This window comes from Plectropomus leopardus, chromosome 19 (assembly GCF_026936395.1).
Source record: "Plectropomus leopardus strain MGB_pleo_1.0 chromosome 19, ASM2693639v1, whole genome shotgun sequence".
Lineage (NCBI taxonomy): Eukaryota > Metazoa > Chordata > Actinopteri > Perciformes > Serranidae > Plectropomus > Plectropomus leopardus.
The window spans coordinates 5,278,434-5,296,897 of NC_142194.1; the positions used below are offsets into that span (position 1 = coordinate 5,278,434).

Below are 18,464 nucleotides of genomic sequence, written 5' to 3' on the forward strand. Positions count from 1 at the left end.
CTGCAGTGTTTCTGATTAAGGTAAAATGTGTCACAACAAACCATTAGAAATTAAGCACTGTGGCTCTAAAAAGATGCCTTTGGGATAGACCCCAGCAAAAATGACATAGTTTTTTTTCTGTGAAAATTAATGCAAAAAATTTGCGAAATATATTTCCAAATAATCACATTAAGAGGGGTTTTTTTTTGCATATTTTGCAAAAATAATCCAGTGCCTTTATCATGTCTAATACTCTGGTTTATAACCAAATACCTGCAACACTAATGACTTTCCCATGAGCTTTGGCTGCGCTTTGTCTTAAATGCTTATTAGCAAATTTTAGCATGCTAAGATAGCAAACATGGGGAGCATACATACATCATCTGGATATCAGCATTGGCATTGTGAGCATGAAGGCAAGCTGACATAAGCATTTAGCTCAAAACACTATTGTGTCAAAGTACAGCCTCAAGGAGCCACTTATATGGCTGTGGACACTTAAAAGGGCACATCATTTTAATGGAGAATTCTAATATGACCATGGTTTAGGAAACTTTGGTCAGTATTTGTGAATGTGAGATACTCTCTTCCAAACACAAAAACCAGAGAGTAACACAATGGGTGCTCTCAATATCACCTAGAACATCTGTCCAATTCATTGTCTATGGAGCAGCTCCAGATTTTATACGCTATGAAATCACAAATTTAAGTTTTGGCACTCTAGTTTCAGGGTTTGGGAGGGAGTTGCTTATGTTATATCAGTTTTTTTGGACTGTCTTAAAACATAAGAATAACTTGTATGAATTTTGAAACTGGGCGTAGTTCTCTTTCAAAGCTAAAATACACCACCAGCGAGTAGCACAAGCAAAACAGCTGCCCCTAATATATTCTATTTACAACCCCTATACTGGCTACAGAAAAGTGCATGCTGGCACTTGTGAATGCGCCACCCCTCAACGCTTGACGTCCTATATCCATCCTTGCCACACCTGAAAATATACATTTTTTTCCACATGCTCCCTGCCTGTGTATCCCGCCTCACATGACGGCTTCCCCACACATTCACTTACTTGTGGCAGCCCACTACAATCAAAGCATCCTCCATTCTAATTTTAAATTTTTGTTGCTGGACCCTTCATTGGGAGTGCTGTTGTCATCTATATTTCATTCCATTATTCATTATACCACACTCTCAGAGCACAGAGCATACTTTGGGCACATACGGAGCAGCTGAACATCAGGTGCACTGAAAGTGCGAATTGAATAGTTACTTGTACTAAGTCTAAAAGTTTGCTTTCACTCTTCTCTGCAGCGGGTGCTCTTCTCATCCATCAATCTTATCAGCTCTGCTCTGATGGGATCGACAGATCTTTATTATTTACGCAACAACTCAAAGTTCACAAACTCCTGCTGAGAGATAAAAAGAACTCTAGAGAGCCGTCTGCACTGCATTAAATATGTACAAATTTAAAGAGGGTTTACAGAGTGATACAAAAAAAGGGACACTCACAAAATTATGAAAATGGGAGGTTTGCTGCCACACATAGACTTTTATTCTGCACGAAACACAAACATGTGTAACTGTGTAATTTTGACTTTATCTCCTCACCTCTCGCTATCTCTCCTGTGTTTCAAAGAATGGATTAAGAGAGACTTGTTGAGGTCGACAATCCTGTCATTATGAAGACACTGACAGAAAAATATGTTGCCTGGCGAGTCACAGCTCTGGATATTGGCTCTTCAGGTGATAAATCAAGTTTATGTAGAGGGTGTCCACACATGATTTTAAGCTAATGCTGGAGTAGAAGACGTACTCAGATCTTTGGGGGCAACAATACGTGCAACAAAAAAGATTCCCTTCTTGTAGCACAACTCTAAAGTCTTTCATATTCATCCAACCAAAAGAAGTCAGCATAAATTGATGACATTTTAGTCAATTTCCTGTCATCACAGACAGGGCGACAAAACAGAAAAATAAACCAATTCTCAGTATCACCTAGGTCACACAACAAACAGAGACTGTCCTCCTCTGGAGAGTCATTAAACCTAGTAGTTTTGATCATTTCTGCTTTAGGTGAAGCATTTTCATAAATGTGGTCAGGCTGCAGCAACACATCTACACATTCAAATCATCAAAATCACCTAAAATCTGTGCTCTTCTTTATCAAAATGCCTCTCTCTTTCCTGCAAACTTCTCCTCACAAAGACCAGAGGAGGCCAGTGAATGAAGTCTGAGTCATGAGGCTTGAAGGCCAGTCGACCTCTCCCAGCTGGCTTGTTTGAACGCCGCAAGCAACGGGGTGAGTGTGATGATGTTATGGGATTATTTTTATAGAACTGCAGCATGAGGACACTTTGCCTGCGTTGCCATGAATTATTCAACCCCCATCTGCGTTGTTGGAGAATGCAGTGTTTTTTTTGGGAACTCGGCGAAAGAAGGAGCTGCTCTTTTTCAAGGAGAAAGGAGATTAAACGCTCGCTGCCTTTTTTATATGACGCGTCACCTCAGATGTACGTTCGCCTGCCAGTGCTTAGTCCTCAGTGAGCTGTTTAAATTCACGACAGAGCTGCCTGCTCCCACACTAGACGCCCTCCCCTCCGCCATGCACACACTCACGTACCATGCAGTGCCACACACACTCCTCTGTCTCTGCATGAAAAGCCACTTTGCCAGGTTTGCCTTCCTGCCAGGTCTTTCTCCGAGCACTTAAAACGGCTGAATGCGTTGACTTGGTCGGCTGAAGACCACCAGGAAAGTGGATGATGAAAACCGGCAAAGACTTGCAGAAGTTGCCAGATTTGCTGGCTTGTCAGCTCCGTTCCAAGGCACTAAAAACCCCTTAGTGACAGCACATACAGGTATTTCAATGCCTCAGTTGAGACTGAAGTCATTTGTTTCCCAGTTTTCCACAACAAACCCTAAAAGACATCGATGTCATGCTTCAGCACAACATCATTTTGCGATCTGAGCCCAGCTGTGGACAGGTGAAATTGCTTGAAAAATAGGAATAGTCAAAAAGTAAGCTCAAGGGAAAGCCCTCGTTTTCCTTGCATCATTAAATTGAAATACGTCTTGGGAAACATAACTGCTTTTGCTACCACAGAGCAGCACGTCTGCCATAGCTGGCACGGGCCGTACAGCGTGCATCACTATTTCCCAGCACTTCAATAGCGAAAGTGGCCTGATTGGGTGAGAATTAAAATGGCAGTCACAGCCAATAGTCAGTCTGCATTAAGTAGAACAGATGAGGGCTTCTGTTGTGACTCCTTCGTCCCGTCGCGTCAGTCAGACAGCTAACCGCAAGAAATGCACAGAAAATATAAAGTTACCTCCGACTAAATCTCCCAGAGATGGAACAAATTTGCTCCCATGTGTATTCACTCACTGGCATTAGGCGCTCTTATGTCCCACAGCATTAGGAGAGATATTTGGTAAGAACGCAGATTTCTAGCCAATAAGTCCAAATATTAGATTTGTGGCAGTGGGACTTAAGCACTCTGGTGAAGGTCAAATAATTCAATTTGAGAACACTGAGGACTGCAACAGTTGACCAACCTTCATATAGAGAAACCAACATTTCCATTTCTATTTTCCATTATTGAAATTCAATGGAGCACTCTAACAACTTATAATGTCAAAAGAAACAAACTGATTTTATTTAAAAAAGCTAGCATCCAGGCTGCTGTAAAATTGTATGTTGACTAAAGTTGAGAAGAAATTTTTCCCATATTTCAATTTCTCTGTGATGCTCTAAAACTTTAGCTAACAAAGCAGATTTCGCTGTGTAGCCACTGGCAACTACTATTATCAGGCTGTCCAAAAAAAATTTCCATAAAGTTTCAATAATGTAACTTCAGCTGTTAGAAAAATGTCAGATAAAATATCAAAATAAAGCTCTATGGTGATCATTCAGCTGGGCAATAAACAATAAACAAAACTCTACGAAAACTGGTTACAAACACAACAATCTTAAAAAATACAAATAATATGTAATAAAGCATTGCCAGCTATCATACTGAAGATATGATGCCATTTTAAATAGTTGAAAAGCCTGACTGTATCAGATTGTTTGATAATTTTACACCTAAAAGGATGGTCACTAAAAGTTGTGCATCTTCTCTTTGATACAATAAAAATGTGTTAACAAAATAAAAGGTAAGTGATTTCAGTATGCCCTTTAAAGAGTTTTAAGCACTTTTTGATTATCATTGGGATAATGTCATGAATCACATTTACTCTGGCCAGTATTATGAAGACAGGAAATGTTTACGTCATCCTAAAGTCTGAACCCAACTTCAACGTCCAACATTAATTGTCAAGTGAACAATAATTGCAAGAACATTCATTGCCAATGAAAAACACTCCTCTGCAGACTGCAATTCATATATGAACCTCTCATTATAATATCAATCAAGCAAAAACAATAATACAATCAAGAAATGTGGATATAAATGGTGCAAGATTAAATAAAGGATGAAATACAACAAACAAAAAAAATGAAGTGACATAAATCAGCGGTTGCATAGATAGGCAGGATGCAACAGGATATGATGTAATGTAAATATTTGTAACAAGAATGAAAATAAAAGTGTACACAGAGGTGCCAGTTAAATGTATAACAATGCATCATATTCTGTAAGTTTTCATATGTTTTGAATGCAAAAGCCTAATTGGGAGAGTAACCATAGCTACCAAAGAAAAATATAAGAAATATTTATCTTGAACTGTAATGGAGTAGAAGTATAGAGTGCATAACACTTTAGTACTGAAATGTACAAGCAACACAACCTGTAGTTAAGTGCAGTACTTAAGTAAATTTACTTCATTACTTTCTATATACGACTACAATACTCATGCAACATCGAACAAAAAATATTTCGCTGTAATGTCAGCTACCCAGACAGTCTGTCACAATCACAAAAACAACATTGAAGGCTGTGGTAAGTAAATACATCTTCACTTTAAAAAGTAAATAAAATGTCAAACTCACGGTTTTGTTGTCCTGCAGCTGGTTTGGGTGTCAAAGACACAGACGTTATCAGGTCGCTGCTGCTGGGCGCTAAAATCTTCACCAAATATAAGTCCAAAAATGTGTCCACCACCTGAGAGGTCCATCATCTTCACCAGAGGACAACTGTCCCGGTCTGTCTGACATTATCGGGTCCAACATCACGCTGGTACTGGTCCCCAGTTAAACCAGCTAACTGTAAATGACGAGCTAACGAAAGCTAACGGCTGCCGTTATAACTAATATACGCAATTAGCATCTTAGCTTCGCGATTAGCATTAATTAGCCCTAGCCTAGCAGCTAACAAACAAAGATAGCGACAAAAAAATTAACGTCCGACACTTAACTGTGACTTTCTCCTTACTCACGGCGACCACCTGCCGCTTTTTTAACCGACCAACTGCCGCCTTTAGCCCGCTTCCTCCGTCCCCATCTCCGTGCGTATGAAGCCGCCATCTTTGCTTCTTTTCCGCCAGTCTTAAACGTTTTTTAAGTCAAAATAAGGAAGCTTTATTTGTACAGCACATTTCAAACAACAGGGCAATTCAGCTGCTTATATCAAAATATGAAAACATAATAAAAGATACAGATTTACAAAAAGGAGTAAAGAGCTAAGACATAAAAGGTAAAATACATTTCTAAATTATTTATAAATTGTAAAATAAAAATCATTAAAAACAGCAAAAGTGCAGACAAGAGGTTTAAAGATAAAAAGATTATTTCAAATGATTTAAAATTAAATTTAAAATATGTTTGCATTTTAAAGGATGTTTATCATTTCAAATAATGCTCCTGTAAGGTTTAATGCTGACTAAAATGTAGTTTTATAACTGTAACATCCTGAGGATGTTTTGGTGATGTTGAGGTGACAGATCATATAATGTGCTTTTATAAAATGTTCCCACAATGTTACATGAGAACAAAGAGAGAAAAAATTTCCAAAGCAACATTCATTACAGACTTTTGTTTTTTAAATAAAAATGTCATGTAATGTGATATGTTAACCAATAATAATAATAATAATAACAACAACAACATGTTTATGTTTAATATTATCCTAACCTTAAGTAGAAAGTTCTGGTAACTAAAATAAAACTTGCAGCTGAAAACGTTATTAAAACACTATTGGTTGCATTTTACTGTTCTCAGAACATTTTTAGAATCCAAAAAATGATAATTGATTTATATTTTAATTACTTTATATACTGTCAGGTAGCTTTACATTTACATTAAAATTGGACATAAGTGCACTGGGCCTATAGTAACTTGTTACATCCCACCACTGGTCCTTATTTAACATTTTATATTGTACTTAATTTTGAGTTGGATTTATTCTTAGTTTGTTAAGACACTAACTGTCCTGCTGTACCTCTCATCAGATTAAACTCCATTATATTCTTTATAGCATTAAATCAGATGTTTCATAATTGTGTAGCAGTGAATGCTGCTGATTTCTTTTGCAGACATAACTTAGCAAATGTCAGCACCTCCGTCTCCTCACTGACCTTTGTCTCATTAACAAGTGTCATCAGTAATGTCAGCAGAGCTCTAAACACCCTGTAAAACCATTATCACTTTTCTTTAATATGTTAACCACAGGCACCGGTGGTTACAGAGTTTCATCACATTTTGGTCTTTTCTGATATTTTTCTCAGGTTGTTGCTTCTGAGACTTTTCTCTCTTGGTTGTCTTTATTCTATATCTGTTTTATTTGTAAAAGGCCACGAACTGAAACATGTTGGTTGAACAATAAAGTTTTTCTTTAAACTAAAAGTATATTCCCAGAGGCCTGAGCTCTTCTATGACTTCTATGTTACATTTTCATAATATGCATAAAGCTTAGTTGAAGTATTTCTCCACGATTAAGTCTTTGATTTTGTTATAATTTCACGCACATGTACATAAGAGCGAGATTTGAGACATTAAGATATAAAAGTGTGATGTGGGAACTTGCATATACATAAATTTAAGATTTCTCAGAGAGGAAGTTGGTGCAATCCTATAATTTGTTTTAACCATAGGCATATCTAACAAATATTTTTATTCCAATGTCAGTATTTTTTTAAAGTTTTAAAACATGCCTGTAGTGGATCTTGAAGGAAATCTTGAATTTCCAGCCTTTTTTTAATATTTAATTATTTTTCTAGTTATAAATTTTACTACCAAAGTACCAAGTAATTTTTAAGTGGTTTGAAATTCAGGTAACAAGTATCAGAATAACCATTACTTTTACAAACGTATGACAGTTTGTTTTTTTTCTTCTCCTGTGCAACTGTCTGTTTACAAGTGTGCAAATATGACTTTTTACTATAGCATTTGCAACTTAAGCAAAAAAAGCCTACAATGTTGCTGTGAGGGGGTTAATACATGGAAACTGTTCATTTGACCTTGGATTTCTAAGATTTTTTTATCATAACCATATGTATAAATTTTTATTTCATAGCATGAAGCATATGTTAGACCTGCAATAAAACCTATTTTGCGAGCTCAGGCAGTGATTTCTTTTCTTTTAAACTCATATCCACGAATCAGCCTTTTACAAGCTGGATACATTCAAAGTAATATGGCCAAAAATCTTTCTGTCATCCAATCTGACAATATGACAGCAGGCAGCTAAATGCTTTATTTTACGCTCTACAAATACACTTGAAAATGTCTACAAAAAACTGTTATCCGCATTTGTTTTTGTATGACAGGTTAGATATGTTGCACTTGAAAAAGAAGATTTTGAAAGAAAAATGTACCAAAAAACAAGAAAATCAAACCACATCAGCATTTCAATGCATCTTCTTCAAACTATGAAATTATTCCATTTCCATAATGTCACCCGAAGGAACAGAACAGTATTTTTGGTAAAGAAAAATTATTATTATTATTATTATTATTATTTATTTATTTATTCCTTTTTAATTTACCTGGAGAGGGAAGAGGGGAGCATTTATGCTCCATAACACCAGAAGTCTGAGATTTATGCAGTATGTATTAATAAAACTGTCACAGAAAACAATAAAAAATGGAAAATTTGCAATTTATTTTTAATTTACTTGAATTCATGCTAATAAAAACACTTGAAGTAGTTCCTGCAGCCACTGAAAACAATGCTTACGGTTTTATACTGCCTCATTTTTCCCATTTAGATGTTGGGAACACTAAATTAATAGTTGTAATGGAGTGACTGAAAGCATCAAACTATGCAAATGTCTTGTTATAGCATGACGTCAGCAGAGAGCTTAACCTAAGCCACACATACTGAACAAGAAGTAAACCCTCAGGACTGAAGCGAAGCAGCAGAGAAAAATCAGATTGAACTAATTACTGACTCGTGCATGCACATAAAAATACCCAAAAGATGTTTTCCATAAAAATAGTTTGTGCATACATTGATTACATATCATAAAATCTTATAGTAATGCATTTTGTATTGGCAATAGTTTGAAGCATTTCACATTTCTTGAAGCTGCTCTGTAACAACAACAGTCTTCCTCTTTCCATCCGGTTTGCTCTTGACTGTACAGAAATGTGCACAAGCTCGGCTGATTTACGGAGTGTCAGACAAGTCGTGATCTCTGGACTTTACAGACAGCCAGTGGCAGTAAAACACACTCCCCATATGTAACCCACCTCTTCCACTAATGAAGCCCGTAAACCAGACTGTTTGACAAGCGGCAAACACAGCTGAGAGCGCAGGCCGTTTTAATCGGGCCTCTGGAGGCGGACCCACACCTACGGGGAGAGGACCCTGGGACCCACCGACATTCATCAGACACGACAGGGAGGCCCGAGGCCCCATGCACGGTCTGAACAGGGACCGTCCCCGAGGTCCTCGGCTGCACAGGTGCAGGATGGAGTCACAGGGAAAGAGGTCAGGCTTCACTGCAACTGACTGTGCAGGATTGGAAATGGTTTTCGGCCCTTTTATTTTTTTTTTTCTGAGTCAGGTTGTGGAAGTGAAAAGAATTATGTCATCCCCCGGTGTGGCAATCCAACAAGCAGAAAAAAATGTTGGCATTTTAGGTTTCTGCAAAACATGAATATGTTACATTTGCAAGTTATTATGTGGCTGATTTTAAAACTTTACCTTTCAAAAACACAGCGGGTAGGATTGGGAACAAAATACACTTGATTATGCTAAGAAAAAGAATACCTGATTTAAAAAAAAATAAAATAAAAGATTGAAAATACCTGATTCGGGGGGCACAAATCCAGCAAGAAAAGCAGCAATGCTTCAACATAAACTATCGCTTTTTGTGGCACTAACCAGAGAGGAAAGCAGCACAGTCTAAGCAAAAAAAAAAAAACACTTTTCATGGCATGATCTTGGCAAGGAAAGACACAATCTCTCCATAATAAACAGCCACTTTTCATGCCATTTACCTGGCAGGAAAGGCAGAAATGTCTTGGCAAAAAAACATCACTCTTTTGGGCACTATCCTTGCAAGAAAGGCAGCCATGTGTCAGTAATAAAACCTGCTTTTCATGCTTGTTTTCCTGGCAGGAAATGCAGTGATGTATTGACAAAAAAAAGCTTTCTGTGAGACTATCCAAGCAGGAAACGCAGAAATGTCATGGTAAATAACCACTTTTCATGGCACTATCCTGGCAGGAACAGTGATGTCGTCTCTGCAGAAACTACTGCTTTTTATGAAATTATCTTGTAAAGCAAGTCTATAAAAATATTGTTGATAAAGCACGTACAAAAGATACAAATTTTATTTGTGGTTTGCAGAAACATACAATACCAACATTTTCTTCTGCAGACTTCTGTAGCCTGAGAGATTTTGTATTCTGTCCTTTCAGCCTGTATATTTTATTATGGTATTAAAATAACAAATTCAGAGGATTGCGCAGCCTTGGTAGCACTATTTGCTTTAGTTTCAGATGGATCTAGAGGCCAGCTGTGATATTTTAATGCCTTCAGTAAATGTGTCTGTTTAGTTGGTATTTCTTTACTGTCGTATCATTTTCTGTTTTACGACTCCTGTGTTTAATTGCTACGATACTGAACTAAACTTTACTACCAAAACATGGCAAGAGCGGACCATTTCAGACCAGGACCAGCTATTATCCGTGTACTCATTCCATCTGAGATGTTCTGACCTCTATTAAAACTGATAGCGCCTCAGGTTTTCAATGCCAGAACATTTTTATAAACTGGACTCAAGATGTGGGAGACTTTTTTTTTTTTTTTGAATTAAGGCTGCTATCATGAAAGATTAATCAATATCACATGGTGCAAGAAATCATTTAGGCATAAAAAACAAAAAACAAAAAAAGCTGCGAGCTCCATTGGAAAATAAAGCAACAGATGCTGAACCACTCGGAGACAGCGCCTGCCAACCGAGGGTTTAGCAGAATGATTCCCCGGCCGTTTTTTTCCCCTGATCTTGCAAGGAAAATAAAAATCTCTCCTTGGCTGCAGATTAAGCATAGATGGAGGGGGGTCAACCTTGCTGATGCCTTTTCATCATAATTTATACTCCATCTGCCGGCTCAATCAGCACCTCCGAGACACCCCGCTCTTTTTTGTCCGCAGAGCCGTTACTCCTAATGGATATCGCAGCGCCTTTTCGATGACCACCGTCAAAAACCACGCTGTCTTGACGCACTCATCTGACCCGTCCTGAGTTCATCCTCTTGAACCTGCACCGTAGATACAAGCGGAGTCAGATGGCACTTTATTTCTCAGGATGTGTGTGTGATATTGCAAAAGGAAGACATTAACTTGCAAAAAGTTTTTCTTTCTCCCTTTGGTGATCTAAGGTTTCGACACGACGGCCCATTTGGACGGCGCTCTGTTGTTACTCACAAGAGGATGCGTGTTTTTCATGGCGCAAACATCAGTGCAGCATCTTGCTTCCCCACTTGCTGAACTTGTAACATAAAGTCAAACGCTGAACAAACTATTATTTCGACCACATCAGTTCTATTCAGCGGCATTACGTAATGCAAAAAAAGGTGTAATTACAGCTCAGATTTGTTAAATTGTGCTAATTCAGTCCTTCGGGGTGTTTGTGATTTAGCAGAAATACGCCTCAGGGCAATGAAATCTCTCAGAAAATATTTGGATTGCAGCTGGCTTGAAGGCAAAATATCCTCCCAACATGACACGTTTCAAAGGCAGAGCTCAAGAACAACTTGCGAGCTGTTTCTTGAATCACGTACTTTTTTGACATGTGTAATTAACTGATCAATGTTAAAATAAATAATAATAAAATGTGAACACAGACTTGTACATGATTGCATACACACCAACAAATTAATCAAATTCAAGAGCAGATTAATTCACAATACCCTGCCTACCCATCTCACATTACAAACATAGAAACATTTATGAACAAAACTACACTGTCCAGTTCAGCAAGATAATCTTCACAAAGGCTTGAGCTGACTTTTGAGCTAACACTAGGCTATAAACGAACTAACACCACGGACAAATGACATCAACGCCACAATGAGACCTTTTTACTGCCTTCATGTTCTCCTAAGAAATATTGATTTACTGAGTACAAACTCATGAACAGACCTCCAAAGTCGGAATTATGAGAGAGAAATTTCAATAATTTACCTGACATGTCAGGGCTGCAGAAATGTTCCTAGCAACTATCATTTACTTTTAGAAGTTGCACATTTGAGTATATGCATCTATTAGCTGCAAACTTTTAACAATAAAGCATGCCAGGCGAGTATACTAACATTGATAACAACGTTATTTTATAACACCAGTTGCCGACTAGACGTTATGAATTTATAAACATGGTGGGTAAAAGTCAATGTTTGGTCAATAGTAAGAAACTTTTTTTATTAATTAACACATTAAATATCAATTTTTGATCACATGTAAAGTGTAATATGGTATTAATGTTAACTGATGTCCACGCTGTAACGGGGTGAGGTAGGACCCAATTGCAGCACAACAGAGCAGGTGAGTAGTTGGTAATGTTTATTTAATCTTTTGACAGGTTAAATGGAGCAAAGGTGAGTATAATCGGTTTGCAGGTAAGTAGGGACAGTTATCAGTTCATGGGTTCAAGCAGCGTTTGTAGAGAGACTGGGGTGAGGTCAGGTTTACAGGCGATAGTTCAGAGTTCGAGCGGGGAAATTGTGAACGTAGGCAGGCAGCGGAGGAGACGAATCCAGTAGGAGCAGGCAGCGGGATCAATGAGAACAGGCGGGGAATCGATTTAATTTTATTTACAGTCGACCTATCTGATGCTAACATGATGCTAATACAATATTTTGTGTAAATATTTTCTGTTGGGCTAACTGTTGGTGTTTTACACTTTCTGCTTTCCCTTTTGTGGACGTTACTATATCAAATACTGTGTTGTGCTTTGTTGGGAAAGAAATGTTAATCTTGGACAAGCTGGACAGGTAGTGTTTGTGAATTCAGTCTCCCATTGTGCATTCACTCATTTTTACAATATCTTAAACTTGTTTATGATATCGTAACTTTTTTTCTGATCACTACCATTTAGATTTGTTGTCCAATACTTTTTCACTGTTTCACAAATGCCTCCAGTTAAATTAATAACCGTGTAAATTAATATTAGACAGCAAAAAATTAGATCATTTCCAGACTCTGCACATTTCTCTGTCAGGACATCTGTCAACGTTATGGGCTACAGCAATTAGCAATGATCTCTCTTACCCCAGCTACGCAACTGTAAGTACCCAGACCCCCTTTGTGTTTTTGGCATTTTTTGGAAAAAGCTGTGATTTTCTGTTAACATTCTGAGTAGGTCTTTACAGACTCAGTGGGACATTTGAGTGTTTGGTCTGTTTCCTTACAAACCAGATTTTACAACCTGAGCCCAGTTGGCTAATAGACGCTCATGACATGCCAGTGCCTTTATAAGAACTGTGTGTGTGTGTGTGTGTGTGTGTGTGTGTGTGTGTGTGTGTGTGTGTGTGTGTGTGTATACAGGCGTGTTTCTGGTGTTTGGAAAGCCATGAAATGCACTAATTGTTTGTTGAGTTATTTATATTAAATCACAGCCCTCCTGTTTTTTGACAAATCGCAGCTGTGGATGCATCAAGTGAAAGAGTAATAATAATTTATTTGTTGGACAGCTGTCTGACTGCAAAAACGAAAGAGTACACTGAGTCCTCATCAGTACGCCTGTTCATGCCAGGTGATCAAACATCAAATCATGGAGGACGAGGAAAAAAGAAAACAAATATATAAAAGATGCATCTTCTTGTTAATGATCTCACGTGTGTCAGTTTTTCTAAAAACAGTATCCTGTTTTTTTGGTTTTTGTTTTAAAGGAATAGCCCTTGTTTCTTGCCGAGAATTAGATAAAAAAAGACTGATGTCACTAAATAACAAAACAAACAAAAACACAGTCATAATGATCATCAGTCTTCTAAACATGGGTTTAATGTATTCAGTTTTCTTTTATAGTCTTAAAGTAATTCCTGTCTATTTGCAATAATGCCCTCCAACCTAATCTTTTTTTTAAAAAGAGAGAAAATTACAAAATTTTGACTGTTTTTGTTCTTTAATAATAATGTCTTTGTCTCTCTCTGTTTTTTTTTATGTTTCTTAAATTATTAATATTATTATTATTATTTTGTACTGTTTTTGTAGCACAAATGTAAGTAATTACACACACCTTTTGAGCCAAATTATCTCGGCTTCCCTAAAATAATCATTCAAATCTTGATCAAGCACAACTACAGTTAATCTCCCTGCTTTGATTTTCTGTGTTATTAACCTGTAGCCACCCATACCTCCCTGTCTGTATGTCATACCCGCAAATAAAACTTAAAAATAACTAAATATATCAATTATCAAACTGTCTTTGAAAAAACAAAAACAACTACAAAAAAACCCAAACGTACTTATTTTAACCCAAAACTTTCTAAACCAAACATTTTTCTTAACCTAACCAAGTAGTTTTGTTGCCTTAACCCGTTTGCGACACTTTTACCACATTAATTATGTTATAATGTGTTTCAGCTCTGTGTCAAGTGTAACTGTGTATATGTATAGGATTTCCTGTCAGTCTCTATCAGACACCGAAGGGTGTGACAAAGCGTCAGTATTTGATGATTTGGGAATGACAACAGATTGGCGACAGTGATATTGATCTTTTGGACAAGAGAGCAAATTTCCTAAAATGCAAAACTATTTCTCTTATTAGTTTTAGGACAGCGATGCATCTAACAGCAGACCATGAATCACTTTCAACTTTTGAAGTGCATCTTTATTTTAGCAGCGTACTCTTGATGTTGTGCTATCACCAGACTGAAGGTTAACACAAGTATGCTTTTGTCTTTGATCTTTTATCCCGTCGCTCGCAAGCACATGCTGCTCCTCTCTCTAGTTGTTGTCAGATGTGACATCCGATACGGCACGCAAGATCTCCTGCTCGCTAATGACTAAACATGGCGTCTTTCGCTAAGCCCCTCCATGGCTGTGGAACATCTTACTGAGTGACGTGATGGAGCGGAGCTTAAAGACGATGCGAGACGAGACGGAGGAGGAGGAGGACAAGAACCATTTAGGGGCTGACTGGCTGGTTGGCTGGCGACTCCGACAGGGACAGGAGGCACCTGCACAGAGTCATGAGACAGCCTGCCAGGGGCCCCGCTGGAGACTTATGGGTGCTGTCACCGGTCCAGGGCCGCGTCCCTACTGTCAGGCCGCATGATGGATCCCAGAGAGATGCTTTATACTCCAGCAGTCAATCCCACAGACAGACACACTCCCTCACAGAGCAGGAGAAGTGCTTTCCTCTCGTCTCGGCCTCAGTGAAATGAGCGATTACGAAGACGGCAAAGTCTCAGATATTGAACAGGATACAAAATAAAGGCATCTATACATTGTAGACACTGATTAATAATTTAATTAATTATAAACAAAGAACTTATCTGTTATTATTCATTAATAAGATCTATTCTTGGCTTTGAATAAACATTATTATTATTATCATTACTATTATTATTATTATTACTAATTCCATTTAATTTTTTTTAAACTTAAACATTTTTGTGAAATGCAGTGATAACACAACAAGTGAAGGCAAGTATAGGGACATATAAACAGACAAAAGAGATCATATCATCAAAAACAAAGAAAACTGAAAGTGTCCAGTGTTGGCAAGTTTAACCTTTGACCTTCAGGGACAGGGCTGCACAGCATCTGGGCAGATTACCTAACCTCTTATTAAAGGTACACTGTGCAGGATTTTCCTAAAATATAATGCAGACGCATTTAAAAGTCAATCTTGGAACTCATCAACTATCATCTGATAACAATAAAGTCTTTCAGGGGCAATGGCCAATATTTCAGGAGATGTGTAGCCAGCACTCATCTTGGCCAAGACTTTTTCTTTTGTGCTTTGCTCATTATTTACTGAATCGATTAACAACTTCATGCAAATCCAGAAAACATTTCATGCAATCTCTTTAAACATATATTTGGATATAAATGCATATAAATATTTTTAAAAAGCTAATATAAAACTTAATCGTGGCTTCCAAGATTGCATTCTGCAAATTGTTCTGACTCTTTTGTTCTCTACAAAGACTTTTTACCTGCAAACGGTTCTGCTTACATACGCAGATATGTGTTTTCTAGAGATTATGCAAAAGTAATCCCTCTCAGTCATCACTTATGACCCACTAGTTGTGCGTGGCAGTGTATCTATCTACAGAAACTGTGCCCTCTGCTTACATTTTCTGACTTTCTTCCTATTTTCCTGTGTGGGGAAAGTTCATAGGAACAGCATCTTCATTAAAAACTTCATTTACATTCATAACTGCAGACAAATTGTTTAATAAAGAGTAATTAATATATATTACAACAGACAGATGTTTATTACCCTTTCTGGACAACTTCATTACAGTTTATACATGCAAACTTTATTCCCCTTAACTAAATCTAATTTAGCAACTGTATTGTTTTCTTTAAACATTTGTATTATGTAAAAAAAAAGTTATATATTTTTTATTCCCCTTAACTAATTATTTAACTTTTTTTTGTTACATATGCATGACTTTAAAAAAAAATATATACATGTATATATTTTTTTTATTTTAGATTTAGATTTGTATTCTCCTTCACTAAGTATTTTGTAACATTAACTGCATACTTTTTTTCAACATTTGAATTATTTTTAAAAATATTTTGTGACTTGGTGACATTATTTATGCATTTATTTTCTGCTATTTTTCAACAGCTTTATCACTCTGTAAAGAAATGTGAATTGCTCCTGTGTGAGATTCAGCTCCACAAATAAAAGTGACTTTATTTATGACTCCAAAGCCAGAGAGTCTTTAGATAGATAGAAAAAATAAACAGTTTAACATAAACACACTCCTCACTGGCGTAAATCTTTGCTTTTTACAAGCTACACAACTTGATCGCCTGATGCTGAAGGGTAAAATCACCAAAATAATAAACGTCACAAAGTTCAAAGACGCTGCAGTTGTTTGATGGAGAAAACACACTTAACGAAGTCTATTCATCAATCAAGCATCTGCTTCTGCCCAGTGGTGCGGTCAGGAGGAATCCCTGGCATGTGGAGTGTGGTTTTAAGGAGTGCTGGAAGCAGCCACCTCTTCACTCTTGCTCAACAACACAATGCTGTCGACTCCGAGTTGACTTTCTGGGATGGCTGTGTGAAAACCATGGAGACCCTGAGAGTCGACGGCATTCTCCTTTAATTAATCGGGGCGAGGTGAGATCAAACGGGCTGCACCACTCCCACGACAGGGTGGGGAGGAACACTTGAGCTGGGGGAATTTTACTGGTTATTGGGCTTTTTTGGAGCAGAAATGTTTGTTTCTTGTGCTAATAATTATGTTTTTGATTTTGATATTTTAATAATGTGATAAGTGATGATAACCAAGCACACGCATATCTGGGTCCGGCCCTCTCTTTATAAACAGAGGGCTTTATTAGTCCAGATGCACGCATTTAAAAGCTTGGGAATCTGCAGCGCAGTCTGTCAATTTCAACACCTGCGCTCCACTCCCTCATAAAAACCACCTCGTTTTTCTCCCGCGGGTGATTTAGGGGCATGTTAGACGCTATCACGTCCCCTCAGACTCCCACTGCAGGTTTCAGCGGCCTGCTGACATCACAGAGGTCATCTGTGTTTGTCGAGGGATCGCCGTCGTCATGGATTCACTTTGAGATGACCTCACGATTACTGTCAAGATGAATGATGAAAAATCAGAAATGCTGATCATGAAAGACGATAGAAGATCGATACATGAATAAACTGAAATGAAATTAATTGTTGTAAATGTAATTTTACATTAATTTTGTGAGTGTGAGCCATTTTCAATTTTCTGCATTTTTTTTAATTGATGCAAACTTCAAACTTCTCATGCAAGGTTCATCTGATTCGTTTCAGATTTGGGTAGTATAACCCTCCGACTAATATGATGCTAACTTTCAAAGGACTTGTCAATAGCTCGAACAGTGATGTCATAGGTCATGTTTATGGCCACTGAAAAATCTCTGGGTGGCACACCCTCTGACATAGAAACATAAATACCTCATTGGCCGCTGCTCTAAGAAGTGGTGCGTAATGTTTCTATAGAGTGGTGGAAGTATGGTGTTGAATTAAATGAAGTTGCATGAAATTTAAAGTAGCAGAAAATGCAAATATTCAAGTAAAGTGCCAGTACCTTAAAAAAGAGGGCATTGTACTTGAATAAATGTACTTTGTTGCACTGCATCGCTGGATGTTGATTATTCATAAATCGGTTCCTGCGTGTCACAGTGTTGTGGCTATTCAGAAGATTTCTGTTTTATCATAGAGCTGATCAGATTGCCGCCAGTAACTGAAATGAATTCAAACAGATAACCACAATCATGTCCACTCTCTGATGCTTATAACAAACTAAACTGCATGAAAATCAGTTGAGAATTAAACGATTTACATGGATGAATCTGCCCCTGTGCTCCCTCCTGCTCTACAAACAGACCTTCAGCCCAGTGATGGATGAAACAGGCCTACCTCAGACTTAATCGGTTCAGAATCAAACGAATTACAGTCAATTTTGTTTTGAAATCTGCATCTCTCATTACACGTGTTTGTTTACTTGCGGATCTTAACCTCCCCAATATGACGTCCGTGCAGACGCTCATCATACCTACGTTTCTTTATCTATTGTCACACCATATTTGAGCGCCAACTAGCTCAACTAGAGCAGGAGCCCCATGTCCAAAGGCTGCAGCAGCCGCAGGTTCAATTCCATCCTAAACCCATTTGCCTCATGTCATCCCGTCTCTCTCTCTGCCCCCTTTCCTATATCTGTTGTGTCTAATAATAAAGGCCAAAAAAAGTCCCAAAATAATCTTTAAAAAAAGAAAATTGCAACCATTTGTCGTGACTGGGTGTCGGATAAAGAAACAGCCACAAGAGCTGATTTCAGATCATTTTGACACTAAAGTCACACCAGCTGTTCTGAAATCTGCTTGAATAGTATCATTATTACGCTGTATGTGAACAATTA

The 18,464-nt window shown here is 37.7% G+C and overlaps 1 long non-coding RNA gene across 1 annotated transcript in view; it reads right to left on the reverse strand.

The window, feature by feature from the left end:
• Positions 1 to 5,435, reverse strand: part of LOC148186285 (uncharacterized) — a 146,952-nt gene extending 141,517 nt beyond the window's left edge. Inside the window, exon 1 of the long non-coding RNA XR_015775080.1 lies at positions 4,971 to 5,435. This is a non-coding gene — a long non-coding RNA (uncharacterized LOC148186285). The remainder of the gene's footprint in view (positions 1 to 4,970) is intronic.
• Between the last annotated feature and the right edge of the window lie 13,029 nt (positions 5,436 to 18,464).